The sequence below is a fragment of the Schistocerca gregaria genome, chromosome 1 (genome assembly GCF_023897955.1).
Source record: "Schistocerca gregaria isolate iqSchGreg1 chromosome 1, iqSchGreg1.2, whole genome shotgun sequence".
In the NCBI taxonomy this organism is placed as follows: Eukaryota; Metazoa; Arthropoda; class Insecta; order Orthoptera; family Acrididae; genus Schistocerca; species Schistocerca gregaria.
In genome coordinates, this window is record NC_064920.1 from 181,011,240 (window position 1) to 181,028,457 (window position 17,218).

Genomic DNA, 17,218 nt, shown 5'->3' on the forward strand with positions numbered 1-17,218 from the left:
CATCGAATCGGAAATTACAGTCTTTGAGGAGTCAAGTAACACGAGAGCCAAACGTGGACGTCTGTGAGATTTGTACCTGCCTATTTTTCCCCTTTCATCGTCACATCTTTAACTACAGTTCTTTTTGTTATGAAATATAATCATCACCAATTGATTTCCTGAGCTGTGTTCCTTAACCTGCGTCCATCTTCATGTCAGCTAAATGAATCTCATCATATTCTGTATGAAACAATTTTTTTAATATTTTTACACCTTCTACAATTTTAAAATTTTATTGCCTTATTATATTTACTAAGAACAAGAGTAGTGCGATGGGATGCTATTGCACTATATTTAATACAGTGTGAATAACATATTGAAGAACTGCATTTTAAAGTCCTCACTGGCGATGAAAAATGTCCCAAATTTAAAGCGGAGCTGTAAGGAAATATGTTCTCCCAAATATTCACTTTTGATCTCATCGAACTCTGAATTTATTCCACTATTAATTTTGTATGGACAACTTTATCGATAGATGGATTAGTTTAGATGATATTATCAAAAAGTAGAAACTGAAACGAAATTTTTCATGATTATGTAAAATTTGTCCAATTTTGATGAACACTAGTATGAGAAGGTTGGCCCAAGAAATATGCATCTGGTCTCATTCAATGCAGAATTTAATGCTCTAAACTTGTAACGTCACCATTTTTTTTAATTGTGAACCCTTTACGAGATATAACCGCAATACCACAAAATACCCCTTTTTTGGGGGGAGGGGTACATTGTTACCCCCACCACTTAAGTGGAACTTCGGCGCGGATAAAACCTAGGATAGTCATACCGGACTACAGATGAAACCACTGAACCAATAAAAACTTTGTAGCAACTATTTCCGATTCGTTTACTTTTTTCGTTCTACGCTACTGGCCTGTGTGGGTATTTATACTCGTAGCACAGGTTTCAGTTGCGAACTACTACACACAAATAACTGAATAAAAATTTTCTAGCAGTTAAATTTATATTCTATGTTAACATATTTCTCTTTTTCAGAAACGATCTCCTTGCTATTGCCATTCTGCATTTTACATTGTTTCTACTTTGCCCGTTGTCAGATATTTTGCAGTCCAAATAGCAAAACTCATCTAGTACCTTTAGTGCCTCATTTCCTAATTTAATTCTCTAAGTATCACATGATTTAATTCGACTACATTCCCTTACTATTGTTTTAATTTCTGTTGATATTCATCTTATAACTTCTTTTCAAAATACTACCAGTTTCGTCCTTTGCCATCTCTGACAGGAAATACGAAGCCATCGGCAAACGACAGTACTAGCTTGTAATTTATAGCAGAAAGGTTTCAGTTTCGACTGTTTTTAATAATTTAAGTGAGTGTTTGCCCCGTGTGTCACATTTGGCTTTTAATTTATTGGCTGTCGGTACGTGCCCACACAGCCATCTCAACTCTGGAAACGAGAGTCTACCATTTGTTTCGACAATGCAGATTATCAATGTCACATAGGCTTAACGAAGAACAGATTCGTACATACAATGAGGTGACAAAAGTCATGGGATATCTCCTAACATCGTGTCGGACCCACTTTTGCCGGCCGTTGTGCAGCAACTAGACATAGCATGGACTCAACAAGTCGTCAGAAGTCTCCTGCAGAAATATTGAGCCATGCTGCCTGTATAGCTGTCCATAATTCCAAAAGCACTGCCTGTGCTGAATGTTGTGCACGAAGTGACGTCATGATTATATTCCACAAATGTTCATGGAATTCATGTCGAACATTGTGCGTGGCCTAATCAATCGCTTGAATTGTCCAGAATGTTCCTCAAACCAATCGCGAACAATTTTGGCCCGGTGACATAGCGCATTGTCATCCTCGAAAATTCCATCGTTGTTTGGGAACATGAAGTCCATGAATGGCTGAAAGTGGTGTCCAATTACCCGAACATAACCATTTCCAGTTTCAGTTTGAGCAGGGACCCCAGTCCATTCCACGTATACAAAGCCCACACCTTTATGGAGTCAACGCCAGCTTGCACAGTGCCTTGTTGACAACCTGTGCCCATGGCTTCGTGAGGTCTGCACTACAATCGAACCCTACCATCAGCTCTTACCAACTGAAATCGGAACTCATCTGACCAGACCGTGGTTTTCCTGTCGTCTAGGGTCCAGCCGATGTGGTCACAAGCCAAGGAGAGGCGCTGTCGGCGATCTCGTGCTGTAAGCAAAGACACTCTCGTCGGTCGTCTGCTGCCATAGTCCATTAACGAGAAGTTTCGTCGCATTGTCCAAACGGATACATTCGTCTTACGTCCCACATTGATTTCTACGGTTATTGCACGCAGTGTTGCTTATCTGTTAGTACTGATTACTCTATGCAAACACCGCTGCTCTCGGTCGTTAAGTGAAGGCCGTCGGCAACTGTGTTGTCCGTGGTGAGAGGTAATACCTCAAATTTGGTTTTTTCTTCACACTCTTGACACTGTATCTCGGAATATAGAATTCCCTGACTATTTCCGAAATAAAATGTCCTGTGCGTCTAGCTCCACCTACCATTCCGCGTCCAGAGTCTGTTAACTCCTGTCCTGCGCCTGATATCTTTTCATGTGAATCACCTGAGTACAAATGACAACTCCGCCCTTTTATACCTTGTGTACGCAATACTACCGCCATCTGTGTATGTGCATATCGGTATCCCATGACTTTTCTTACCTCAGTGCATATCGACTGCGTAGTACACGCCATAAAAAACCTGGAACAGATTTTTTTGTGTTTATTGAATTTCTTGGAATGGCTGTAATTCGACTTACAACACGCGCAGTAAGAAACCGTAGATTAGAAACAGCAGATTGTTAGAGAACTCTGTCCGAGCCGTTTTGGGCTTCGTGACCGTCCGCCGGGCGCGTCGTGTAATTAGCCGGCAGTGGAGCGGTTGCCACAGCCGGGAATTTACTGCCGGACTTCACGGTGCGCGCCTCCCTCCCGAGTCTCCTGGTTGCGACAAGCTTTGTCTGGCAAATCGCTCGGCCACAACTCACGGCACCCCTCTTAATTAGCCATTATTCTGAGCCACACCGACTACCACCGCCGGCGGAACGGTAGCTCCTGGTCCAGCTCTGACAAGTCCCACACCAAACAAATTAAGAAGGGAGGATGGTGGGGGAGGGTGGGGTAATATGAACACTCCGGCCACTGTCCCGTGCCTATCCGGTTACCATACTACAGATTCTCTAACAGCTATCACAACTACGATGACATTAAAGACGATTCGTGACCCCAGTTGGAGGTACAGAAAAGTAGAAGAATATTTTGCCACAAGTATGGGGACTGGCACCTTGCGCTGTTGCGCTGTGTGGTGAAGGGTACTTCCGGCACCACTGTCTTAATATATATATATAGGGTGATCAAAAAGTCAGTATGAATTTGAAAACAATAAATCACGGGATAATGTAATAGAGAGGTACAAATTGACATACATGCTTGCAATGACATGGAGTTTTATTAGAACCAAAAAAATACAAAAGTTCAAAAAATGTCCGACAGATGGCGCTTCATCTGATCAGAATACCAATAATTAGCATAAGAAAGTAATACAAAGCGAAGATGATGTTCTTTACAGTAAATGCTCAAAATTTCCACCATCATTCCTCAACAACAGCTGTAGTCGAGAAATAAAGTCGCGAACAGCACTGTAAAGCATGTCCGGAGTTATGGTGATGCATTGGCGTCGGAAGTTGCCTTTCAGCATCCCTGGAGATGTCGGTCGATCACGATACACTTGCGAGTTCAGGTAACCCCAAAGCCAATAATCGCACAGACTGAGGTCTGGGGACCTGGGAGGCCAAGCATGACGAAAGTGGCGGCTGAGCACACGACCACTGACGTTTTGCTGTCCAGCGCCATCTGTCAGACATTTTGTGAACTTCAGAATGAGATTTTCACTCTGCAGCGGAGTGTGCGCTGATATGAAACTTCCTGGCAGATTAAAACTGTGTGCCCGACCGAGACTCGAAAAAAGTATTGAGTACATACTGAGTGCTCTCCTAAAATTCGTCAGAAGCATTTCCTCTAGCGTTACTGCTCGTTACGTCTTTTATGCTACGCTTATTATAAAAAAAAGAAAAAAATTGTCGCTTTGTTTCCACGTACAAACAAAATTATTTTTGATTCGGAATTTCACCTGTCCATTCGATAGAGCACCTTCAAGTTACTCTAGTCCGATTGACCTTTTTATCGATGCGTATTAACAGGTACAGTAAAACAGGAAGAATAAATAGCAGCCCAGTTGCGATTCAGTAGCCCTGCATCTTTGGCGGTAGCAGTCAGCGCGTGTCAGAGCCGTGCTGCCCTCCTGGAGTACTGGTTATTCTTCGACTTTTACTCTCAATGTTAATACTTATCGGTAAAACAAATATGGCACTGGACTGGTATGCGACTGCTCTATCGAATGACAGCGTAAAATTCCGCTTTAAAAATAATGTTGTTTGTTACGGGAAACAAAGCGACGCTTTCTATCGACACTGGACGTCACATGAAAGACGACATGAACAGCGTTTGTTTGGGCTGACCCCAGCTAAACAATACAAAGACGAAATTGAAAATACCTGCTCAAAGATTAGAGAAAATACGCCAGACGAATCTTAGAAGAGGACCCTGTGTAACAAGATACGGGTCGTATCGTACCAGGATTACGTGGAAGACAGACGAAATAATATTTTCCAAAATAGCAGTAACCATGTAAAGATTATTACAGATACGTACAACATGGTAAGTTTAACCATGAACAGTGACAGAACAGTTATATAACTAATAGTCTACTTCCTCCGCTGCCACAAGGAAATCTCTGGTAGGAGGCGCCGTATTAGAATGTGAGGAAAATCTTTGTAACAGCTTCCAATCATCAAGCACGAAACACTTAATACAATAAAAGTGGAAATTATCTACCATACTTAAACTCTTTAAAATTCTCCAAAACCAGCCGGGACAACTAAAACCAATGAACAGAAACGAAAGTCGACAGGTAACAGTATTCATTGTAACCCATAATGTGGAAAGAAATCAAAATCGTACAACACTGAAAAATCATGATCACTTTTCAAAATTTCTCTGATTTTCTCGTCGCGCGCACTTCGCGAGATGTATGTGCGTGTATGTGTGTGTGTGGGGGGGGGAGAAGTAATTGGTTATCCAACACTTCGAATGTACGCTCTCAGAATTTCAACAGCAAGAACCTTCCATGCCCGTCATCACAACGCACCTTTGTAACGCTGTCGCACCCACTAAACGATCCACTGACGCAACGTGCCGCTCTTAATTGGCTCTTCTCTATCTCTTTGGTGATTTTCCCTAAATATCCCCAGGCAGATGCCAATATCTTTCCTTTGAAAGAGCACGGGGCATTACATGAAAGACGCCCCGTTGGAAACATTCCGGGCTTGTGCTGCGTCTCTGATGATCTCTATTTCGACGGAACGTAAACCCTAATCTTCCTTCCTTCTACCTCTTCCTTTTTATACCCAGCCTGGCAAGGGATCCAGACTGCGCAGCAAACCGCAAGAACCAACAGAACAATTGTCTTAATAAGCTACTTCTCTTGCGTATGAATTACCGTTCCTTAAGTTTCCTCCAATTAATCCCAGTCTTGGGTTTTACTATTTCTTTTATATGGCCACTCCACCTTAGATCGCTCCATATGGTTAGTCCTAGGTACTCACACAGCAGTTCCTACTTCCAGTGATTTATCGTCAATGGTGTAATCGAATAGCGGCGAATCTCTCCGTCAGTCATGGTGCATTTATTTATATCAACGTTCAGTTAGCAGTTCCGGAGCCATTCTCTATAGTTCTCTGACGTTGAAGCCTTCTTGTTAAGCGCAGCATCGCCTGCAAATAGCCTCAAGGAGCCTGTAACATTATACACTAGACCATTAACATGTATCGTAAACAGTAACGGCCCTGTAACGCTCCGTTGTGCGCTATTCCTGAAACTACCCTGACATCTAGCGATTTCTTTCCGTTAGGACGGCGTCTTGGTATTTCTGTCTGCTAGGAAGTCGTGAGTCCAGTAGTAAACCTAGTTCGATTGTCGGTGAGCTCGTTCATTAACCCACAGAACGGAAGTATAGAGAATAGTTGGTGCATGACGCAACCAGCCACAAATACGTTTTAAATGTTTTATTTTAGTGCCATAAGCGGTTTCTTGCTATCATCCCCGTCTTCAGATGACTAATATTTTTCGTCACACAGATGTTTCGATCAACATCACGTCGTCTTCTCCGTACTGCACAAGAATATCCGAGTATTTAGTGCCACTTTATTAGTTGTTTCAGTAACAAAAATACCCTAAAGTACTTGCATTTATATATGATGCAAAATAGCTGTATTCACTTACACAGGTTCCAGTAGATAGCGATCTGTTCTGTTGTGGTCCATGTGGTTTTCTTTTCTAGCTCGGTGTATATGTTTTTGAATTTCACGATCGTGATATATTTACAATATGGGTGCTACGGTGGAATTCAACTCATACATCGAGCTAGGAAACCCCACAGACCACAACAAAACTGATACCCAACTACTGGAAGGTATGTAAGAGAACACAACTATTTTCTATTTTGCCGTATTTTTATTTATGAAACAACTGATAAAGTAGCACAAAATACTGGAACGAATATTCTTATGCAGAACGGAGCAGAAGAAAGGTCGTTGATCACAACATCTAGGTAACGAAAAATATTAGCCACCTGAAGATGGGCTTGGTAGCCCGGTATCTGTTGTGGCACTAAAATAAAACATTTAAAAAGTAGTTGTGGCTGGTTGCGTCATTCACCAACTATCATTAAAAGCAGCGGAGTTCCGAAGATCCAACGCGGATAAAATAGCTAAAGCGAATGCCTTCCTTTTAGTCGAGGAACATGGAAACAACCAGGACGTCGTTTTCTCCCCCGTTGTGCATTTCTTAGGCGAGCTGAGTTGTTGTTCGTAAAATGTAGGTCATTCTGTAATTTTTGTTTCAAGTCGATGTATGGATCTTAGCCTCGGCTGAAATAATCAGACAAAGTAGAAGTCAAAGTTTCGACTTTCGTTCTCCATTTGATCCTACTATTTTCGAACCCTCACGTCTAAGATAATATTTATAGTTGAATCCAGAAATTGTTGCCAACAGAGGGGGGTGAACTGTAACGTATGGCGGCTGAAGAAAACTTCACAAGCCAAGATCGCTAAAAAAAAAGCATTTTTTCGGATGACTGGTTTCGACAGAACTATGCTGTCATCATCAGATCTTAAGCTTTCGAATTTTTACAGCGTACTATCCGTCAGTGTTACAAGTCACTTCACTCTGCACATGCTCTTCCAGCTACACATTGGCATGTCGAATGTAAAAGTATTGTGTACAAACTGTTAGTTACGGTATAGTTACGTCTGTTTGAACGTAAAATGTTTTTACATTTGACATGCCGATGCGTAGTGATCTTCGTGGTAGTGGAAAGTGCATATGCAACTTGAAGCGACTTGTAAAACTGATGGATAATATGTTGTAAAAATTCAAAAGCATGAGATTCGTTGATGACAGAATATCTGTGTCGGAACCGGTCTTCCAATAAAATGCTTTTTAGCTATTCTGGCTTGTGAAGTTTTCTTCAGTCACCATACGACAATATTTGAAGAGTGGAAGTGGAAAACGTTCCAAGTGTCATTTTTTAAACAGAACATGTTTTCAGTGCTGTTGTATTCTCGGTACTCTGTTGTATGTCCCTAGTCTTGATCCAGGCGAAAGTGGTTCAAACATGCGTTAGCAGATGGCTCATCGTCTTTGTGTCAAGCTGTGCTTTCCCATGGAGCTCCAAAATATAAAATATATGAGAAGTGGTTCTCCTTTTACTACAGTTCTACCAGTTAAGAAACTAATGCTGAAGTTATGCACTTGTACTATCATAAATAAAAGTTAGTGTTTCAGTATGAATGGCACTTGCAACAAATACTTTCTTCCTAATACTTTGCCGAAAACTGACATTTTTAAGACCGCGGCTGGGCACAAAATACAAGATGATTCCTGCAAAGAAGAAAAGAGCAACCAGCCACTGTTAACAATGCCATTCATTTGCACAAATAGCGGCGCTACTCGTTTACGTTAATTGTTACACATAAAATAGCCAAGAACTAATGTGAACAGTAACGAGTGTAATAAAAATGTAGAAGTCCCTCTGAACATGACCCTGTTGGTTCTAAACCGGTAACGACGCAATTTTAGTAAATCAGCAGCGGCATTAACAATGGCTGGTTACTGTTTCCTTCTTTGTAAGAATCATTGTGTAAAAATGTTGTTATCGTCACGTAAACTTGTCAGTTTCCCGGTATGGCACTTAGAACGCTCTTAATAAAGTGAAGCGATGAGCACAAGATTCTAAGGTTTCAGAATTGTTCACATTTTCTGGATACTAATCCGTTATATGCAAACAGAGATACATCGTTTTTTAATTCACCCGACAAATATCAAATTTGGCACTTAGAATGTTTTCCATTTCCACTCTTCATTTACTGCATTTGGAAAAATTCTACCGACAAGGAGCGTTCTATGCAGTTTGACAGGACGAGGTGGTTGTCGACGCAGCTGCAATGCATGAGCTTGGCTTCTCGAGCAGGACAGTACCTGGTGCAGTAGTGTGTTGTTTAATCCTCGAACGTCAGGGCTGATCAGTGAAGCGTGCACATGCTGGTGCTCCGATATTTGAGCAGTGCCCCCTCCAGTCATCAAAGTGACTCTTGGCCACAAAATCTATTGTAGTGCCAATACAAGCTGGCGGCATTTGCTTACAAACTGACCAGCACTTGAAGGATGAAGGAGTTAAAGTGGTTGTAACAACAGCCAACCAAATCTAATGCAAAAAATCGCTAACGAAAAAAAAAACATAGTCAGTCACACAGAAGGCGTCCGTGTAAGGTTGCCACCGCTTGCTGTCACAGTGAACCCAAGACTATTACCGTAACGTATACGCTTCATTATGCCCGCAGAAAAAAATGGCGATGCCGACATGACGGAGATGTTCCTCGACTCGTTTACAAGCTGACTGATACTTACGCATACTAGTGAAAAATGTAGGCCATTCTGCCCGAGTTGCAACTGTAATTTATTACCCATGAAATACTGAACATTCACAACCAAAATTTTAATCATCTTTCTAGTGTCTAGACGTATCGATATCTAACTCTTATACAGGCAGATGATACAAGGACACAGCAACACTTCGGTGAAAGAATAAGAAATTTGTGATTTAAAATAAATTGTAATTGTTGCTGTACCTTCTAAACACAGTATCAAAATTTCTGCGAGATAGGTTCCATTTGGCATTATCCAGCTTTAAGATATATATGGTATAAAACCAACGCTCAATTATTATTCTTCAGGGTCGCAGCGCTTACTTCTCTCGTCTCACACGAAAATGTACTTAAAACTAAGAATCCGAAATGAAAATATTGTGGTTTATTTACGGTTAACGGACGCAATCAACAACAGAATCAAAATAAGTTGTTATTCAAGTACAGAAAGTGCTGTGTAAAAATAATGTAAGTTATACTGATGTGACGCCAAGGGATGAGATAATGGAATGTAATTGTTTCGATCCAAAGCAACATATTAAAATATGACTAGTGGCGAAATTCGTTTACAGCTATTTGATTCACTTTAACAGCTCCGACACTAAATAGGAAAACGTGCAATCCATGCAAAAGTAAAGTGAATTTAGCTGGAGAAGCATTTCATGTTATGAGAATACATTAACTTCATTATTAAGGCTCATTTAATCTCTGCATTTCAATGTATTTCCAATATAAATGAAAATTCTCAGTTTTAGAACCGTTTCCTCAGTCGCTGATTTACAGTCTCCTGAGTCCTAATCTTGAGATTGATTTGAATTATTTACATTAATTAAATCTTCACTCTGTTCAAAAATGGTTCAAATGGCTCTGATAACTATGGGACTTAACTTCTGACGTCATCAGTCCCCTAGAACTTAGAACTACTTAAACCTAACTAACCTAAGGACAACACACACATCCATGCCCGACGCAGGATTCGAACCTGCGACTGTAGCGGTCGCGCGGTTCCAGACTGTAGCACCTAGAACCGCTCGGCCACCCCCGCCGACCTTCATTCTGTCTTCGGACGCAGTAATTTTATTTCCGTTTAAAAGGGAATTTAACCGACTACGACCTACAGGAAACGTACATTGCTCCATTGCGGTCATAGGATTTTTGACATCACCCATATTCTATCAAAACAATTAATGCGAATACCAAAGGTTTCCGAAAACGTATTTCCGCCATTTGACTGTATATCATGTACATTACTAGCTAGATTTCGGACGTCGGCTATTTTCAAATGTTACAACGTCAAAATTCGTTCTAAGGAACTCGAACCAAAGCACACAAGTCTTTTGTGTGATAGAGGTGAGCTACACGTTCAGTCCTGGTTCTGCTATGCTAAATCAACTTCCCTTCAGCTTTCCCGAATGACCGGTGACCAATACTGTATTGGTTCCTATATTAAAACGGACAGCCGGTTTCACACGCAGTTCTTGTTTCAGTTCGATTTGCTTGGTACATACGATATACCCTCACAGTTACCTTTATTAGGGCAACATGTATTCCCTATCGCGCCGATGCAGTTGGTTCTCCGTAGTGTAAACATGACATTAAGTGTGCGTCATCTAATGCCTTCCTCACACAAGTTATTAGGCACTTAAAGGCTATAAATACTGTGTGTACAAGCTCTGTTCTCTAATGTAAGCATCTTTGGCGCAGATAAATCTAAACAGATGAACGAGTTCTGTTCCTTTTGCTAACGTAACCTCGACGGCTTTTTACTTTTCAGCTTACTCACTGCAAAGAAGTACTTGCAACTTAAGACGTTAGTGGAGCGTTGCTTTAAATTTAGAATATACATTCTTACAGTGGTATTCACAGTCTAAACAAAGTGAAGGAGCATGCTGGATCTACTGCTTGGAGACCAGTTATAAGAAGACAAAATTTTCTTCATGAATTTTATTGAGCATTACTTCTAGTTTTTTCCCTATTTCGTTTTGTAAGGTAGCACAGTCTAAATACTTGTAAGAAATGACTTCAGTCACAGATGTAACGGGTACTGGGAAGAAAGTATAAAACATGTTCACTCATTGTCTTTCGTTCTAAAATTCAGACAATATATCGGACTTGGCACCAATCTCAAAGAACAGCTGAAGCGTTAAAGTCGATGAAAACGCATTGTCAGGAAAGTAAAAATTGAGACAGAGACGTTTCTGTTCAGTCTATTGTTCTGTTTCGCGGAACTAGCTTGAGTAATTTTGGGAAACTTTTCCCAAGCTGTTACTGGGTATGTCAAGATAGCAGGATTCGATAATTCGTTTCGCTGGAGCCTAGCGGACGATACGAAGCGCAGTGGTGGGTGACGCACTATGTTAGACGTCCGTTAAATATCACTCGTTTCCTGTCCAGATAACGCGTCGCGAGACGTCGCTCGTTTAAAGAATGACTAGTCAGCTTCATTCCACACACTGTGCAACCATGGCTCCTGATATAGAGGAAGTACGGGAAAGTCGTTTGTAGATATGTTTCCGCAATTAGTGGTTAAGTATTCGGTTGATTAGCTCAGCCTTCTCGGCAGCTGGTGGCTTATGTATTAGTTTCTGAGAAAAAAAGGTTACGTCTATCGTTACAAAGTTTGACAAACTCAGGAAGTGTTGCAGATTAACTCATTGCTAGCTAAGTACATCTCGGGATAACACAGTGTTTGAAACTTCTGAAGTTTGAAATTGTCGTGAAGTGAAATCTTGTGAAAGAAATGATTCGTGTAGATGAGCATGGAATCACAGTACATTTTTCTTTTTTCGATACTTTGCTTACGCCACACGGCGTTATGCATTTTCATTTCTGTCTCATACTCTTCCTAAACAATAACATTCTTTCTCGACATACCGCTCACAGACCTCACTAAGCTAGCAAATCATCATGCAGCTATCTGGCATATATTAGGGTCGCCACCCTCGTGTTTCTTTCAGAACTCGAGACGCAAGTGCTATCAACCTAAGAAACTTTCTTAGCTCACCTGATTACTTCGGTGTCGGGCACCTGCTGCTCGTTCGCACTGTCGGAGACAGGGTGAGATTATCAACAACTAAGTTTGTCCACAGTAAAACATATAAAACAGTCAAGGGAAACAGAAAGCTAAACTAACTGCATGGAAGGAAACAAATGATTAGAAAACTTTTTCCAATCCGTTGACTGGCTAATACACTACCCGTCACGAGCTAAGTAACATGTCGATTTTGAGGATACTATTGTTGTGTATACAAATATGCAACATTTGTACAGGTTTGTAAGTGTGGTCCAATGTCTACGCTTTTACGATTGAGGATGCTGGTGTATTTAAGGTAAAATCTGCGATTTCTACTCTGGCTTCTGTGCGCTTTTAGTCCCTTTTAAGTACTACTTTCAAATTTTCTTACCGCTATATTTGCCCTATAGACCCACGCACTATCTCGCAAACATTTTGACGAATGCTTATTTGCAGAATACTACGTAAGTTTTCCCTTACGGCGTTTCTCTAAATTACTTGTTAACTCGATGCAGAGACGCACGACAGGACTTTGTCCCTTTTCTTATTAATGTTTTCCTTTTTTCCCTTTCTTTGTAGTTAATCTGATGATGCCCCAAAAGGACGAAACGTGTTATTAAGTAATCATTATTTTACTACCAAGACTTTTTACTTTCTGAGATGAATATTAATATATTTACTGCCAGTTTTCAACTCACAGACAATCCTACTTGCCAATAATGTGTGTATCGAACTGAGTAGCAAATAATTTTTTTTAAAATTTAGTTAGCAACTTATCTTCGTGAATGTGATGTTTTGAAGAACGTAAATCGAAACAGATTACAAGTAAATGCACGTGAGCTAACCAGAACAATAACTATTCCATTTCCTTCTGATTAAAATTAAAATGTCGTATGGCATTGTTCGGTGGGAACTCTCATAGGGTGGTTTCAGCTGCATGTCGGAAAGGTATTCTTCTTCCGCAAACACGGGCCACTTCATGTGGAAAATCATGAGAATTGTTTCGTATGCGTAGTTGCAGAGCGTTGATAATTGTAATGGAAGTGTGTATAGTGTAGTGTTATGTTTATGTTGCACGATGATGATGATGACAGTAAAAAATGGGTTAAACCTGGTCCCAGCAAATAGTCTACTCCTCCCGAACAGCACCAAGGGTGCCGTCGACTTAACGTGCTCATCCGACGGACGGAGCACCATCAGGAGTGTGGTCGTGCCCTCACTTCATGAAACGTTGGGGAGGACATTGGCGCAAAGACCGCTGATCAAGAATTTACCGCCACCACTCCTGCCAGCCAAATACTGGCAGTGAAAATTTCATCCATCACCAGGATTCGAACGGCGTACCTGCGAGTCGAGCGCAAACGAACAGGCGCGCGTCAGCCACTTCGACTACGCAGATCTTCATCGACCAAGACAAAAAGTAATTCGGGTCACTAGAAAAGAGTTGAAGTTGAAGAATCGTGAACTGGACGTGCTTGTGTAGCGTAACGCGGGGAGGTGACTCACGTTCCATTTAAATCTGTATCGCATTAATAACAATTTCTCTGTGACACGGAGCAGCCGGACTGCGGTGTTCAACTTTTTTCCAACATTCATCGAGGCAAACATAGGGCAACTTGACATAATCTGCTTCAGATACCTAAGCAATGTAAGTACCGAAGTACACAGAAGAAGCGGACCATTCACTTAAGCGATTTTACTTTCTCCTTAGGTTAAGACGACATAATGGCGACACTTAGCCACGCAAGCAAAAATGATATAAAATCAAGAAGAGCGGTGGTGTCCTGTGTGGCTTTCGAAAACGTGGAAATAATGGCAAAGAGAAAGCGGAGGATCCGTTACATACCCAGCTTTCAACCTCAGATAAGCGTAGTAAGAACTCCATGCTGACGTATGCCACCATGCTGTCGCGGCATGTGATTCAGCCACTCTCTTTGTGGGAATGTTTTAGGCCACAGATAAAATCGAACGCTAAATCAGTGGATTCCAACCTCAAAGGTTATCAGCGACGACTGCAAAGCAGTATGAAGCAATATGGTGATATGGCTCTAAGCACTATGGGACTTAACATCAGAGGTCATGAGTCCCCTAGAACTTAGAACTACTTAAACCTAACCAACCTAAGGACATCACACACATCCAAACCGGAGACAGGATTCGAATCTGCGACCGTAGCGGTTCCGCGGTTCCGGACTGACGCGCCTAGAACCACTCGGCCACGCCGGCTGGCTATGAAGCAATACTGTCAATACGGTGCAACTAAAAAGTATTCGGGGAAGAGCAACCGTAATGAAGTAAAAATAAAGGGACTACATAAATGTAATTGTGGTAAAGGCTATATATATAAAGATTTATTGCAAGAGCCTTAAGGAAGTACCATTCATCCACGATGGAGACTGGTTACGTAATTATTGTCCAAACGATCAATTTTTTTGTCGTCCTGGGCCTTAACGTGTTAAACTGGAACACTGATCAATATTAAGAGGATACATAAGTGATCACTGGCTGGGAGTATATAATGGCAGATGTAACCGTCTAGTCGGAAATCATTTTCTTGCTCTTTCCTTTTCTTACTCTTTTCGCATTCAACGGTTGGCTTGCGCAATACTGTGAAAGTCGAGCACAAAGATAATATCGAATTTCTCTAGTCTTTCCGCCGTGATAGACATTTTACGAGTATGGTGGTGGTGAGGGAGGGGAGAGAGGGAGAAGGAGGGGGAGAAAGTAGTATGTTGCTTGAATGTTCTTGGAACATACGCTCTTAGAAATTTAACGTACACAGTGTCTCGGTACGGTGCACAAAGCGCCTCTTGTAGCATCTGCCAGTGGGGAATAAATGTCTGCCACCATAGTTTCATGAGCATCTTTGTAACTCTCTCGGGCTTACTGGCTCCTTTGTCCTTTAGATCTTCTTTCACTCGTTAAATAATCGCGCCTCGAGAAGATGCCAAAGCGATGAACAAAACTGAGGAATCGAAAATTCCTCTTTCGTGGATGAAATACTGATTAACTGTTGAACGTTTAATGTCAACATAAAGAAAACAGTATCAAGTTTGTGTAATTGGTACTTGGGATGAGCGCATAGGCTATTCCTTTGAATAGGCCGCATGTCTGCCTCCGTCGGCGCCGCATCCCCTCGTTCGTAATACACGTAGGATTTTCAGCTTCCCCATGTAGTCAGGCAAACACAGGTAACCAGCTTTGCGGTGCCATCTCAGAGAGAAGCTCCGCTCTTTGGTAGGATTTTTCTGCAATAGGAGAACGTTGCCGATGAAGACCATTCCGTCCACATTTCGTTGCTGCCGGAAGTAAAGCTCTATCCGATTGACAAGATCGACCTCAGGAGCACAACCAGAAAAAGTGGGGGTTTGTGCTCCAGCTTTGTGCTACTCTGCACTTGAAGACCATATCTTGTTTCTGACATCCCACAAGAAGCAGCTTCCGAAATAAAGATGACCGAAGTAAAAGCATCGCAAGCACATCTTCTGTTTAGTTAGGAGAAAACACGTTCACGATTGTGGTCTACAAATCCGAAATCGAACATCCCATGCGTCTCGCTCCAACTTATGTTCTGCGTTCAAAGTCTGTTAATTCCCGTCGTGCACCTATAATGATATCGGACATCTTTCCACACGAATCAACACAGTAGTAATGATGCTGCGACAATGCACTGCCCTTCTATTCACGCAATACTACCGCCATCTGTATATGTTCATATCGCTAACCCAAGGCTTTTGTCACCTCAGTTTATTACATTAATGAATAAAGGATTTATTTATCTTCGACAAACTTCTTTGCCACGGGATTGATGATTAATTAACAACTGTCACTGAGTAGCAATGCTTCACTTGATGCACTTATTAAGGAAGTTTTCTCTTGAGGTACCACGTTCAACGTTAACAACACTACAAGTTAATCTGAAACTTCAGCTACTCCTTGGTCCTAGAGCGTGCTGTTGACTGCTGCAGCTGAGATCGCACGATGGTGGAATGACAGTTCATCACATTTGCGAGCTCTCGAGCACACCGACGTGGATCACTGTGGATTAATGAGTTTAAGCGATCTTTATCAAATCCTGGAGGTCTTCCTGAACTTGGGGGAATCACTAATGTCAAAACAATATTTGTTAAAAGCGAAAGCCATTTTGTAGCCATGCTCTGTCCAACAGCATTGTCCCCTACACAGTGCAAATATTTCTGGCTACGTCCGCTGCTGTCATCCCTGTATAGAATCGACACAGCAGAATATGTTGAAAACGTTCCGATTTTTCCATTTAGCACTCCATTTTCAAGCGTCCACAGCTCTACTCCTTATCTCAAATGAGAAGCTTAAAGTAGTAGATGAGTTTTGCTACTTTGGGAGCAAAATAACTGATGATGGTCGAAGTAGAGAGGATATAAAATGTAGACCGGCAATGGCAAGGAAAGCGTTTCTCAAGAAGAGAAATTTGTTAACATCGAGTATATATTTAAGTGTCAGGAAGTCGTTTCTGAAAGTATTTGTATGGAGTGTAGCCATGTATGGAAGTAAAACATGCACGATAACCAGTTTTGACAAGAAGAGAATAGAAGCTTTCGAAATGTGGTGCTACAGAAGAATGCTGAAGATTAAATGGGTAGATCATAGAACTAATGAGGAGGTATTGAATAGGATTGGGGAGAAGAGAAGTTTGTGGCACTACTTGACTAGAAGAAGGGATCGGTTAGTAGGACCTGTTCTGAGGCATCAAGGGATCACCAATATGGTATTGGAGGGCAGCGTGGAGGTTAAAAATCGTAGAGGGAGACCAAGAGGTGAATACACTAAACAGATACAGATGGATGTAGGTTGCAGTAGGTACTGGAAGATGAAGAAGCTTGCACAGTATAGAGTAGCATGGAGAGCAGCATCAAACCAGTCTCAGGACTGAAGGCCACAACAACGACAAACTCAAACAATATCAGTGAACTACAAACGAAAAATGACAATCGGTGAATAAATCCACAACAACCGTAACAGGAAAATGCCAAACAAAAACGCTTCCAACTTATTCACGAGCCTAATAGATATCCTTCAAAGACGATTTGTCAAAGCTTAGAGTACGAATTCCAAGAAAGAATGTTATAAGATCTATCAACAAA

At 41.4% G+C, this 17,218-nt stretch overlaps 1 protein-coding gene across 1 annotated transcript in view; it reads left to right on the top strand.

Annotated features, from left to right (window-relative positions):
- The window catches only part of LOC126336248 (homeobox protein six1-like), a 374,382-nt gene that overhangs the window by 14,920 nt on the left and 342,244 nt on the right, over positions 1-17,218 (top strand). The window lies entirely within an intron of this gene.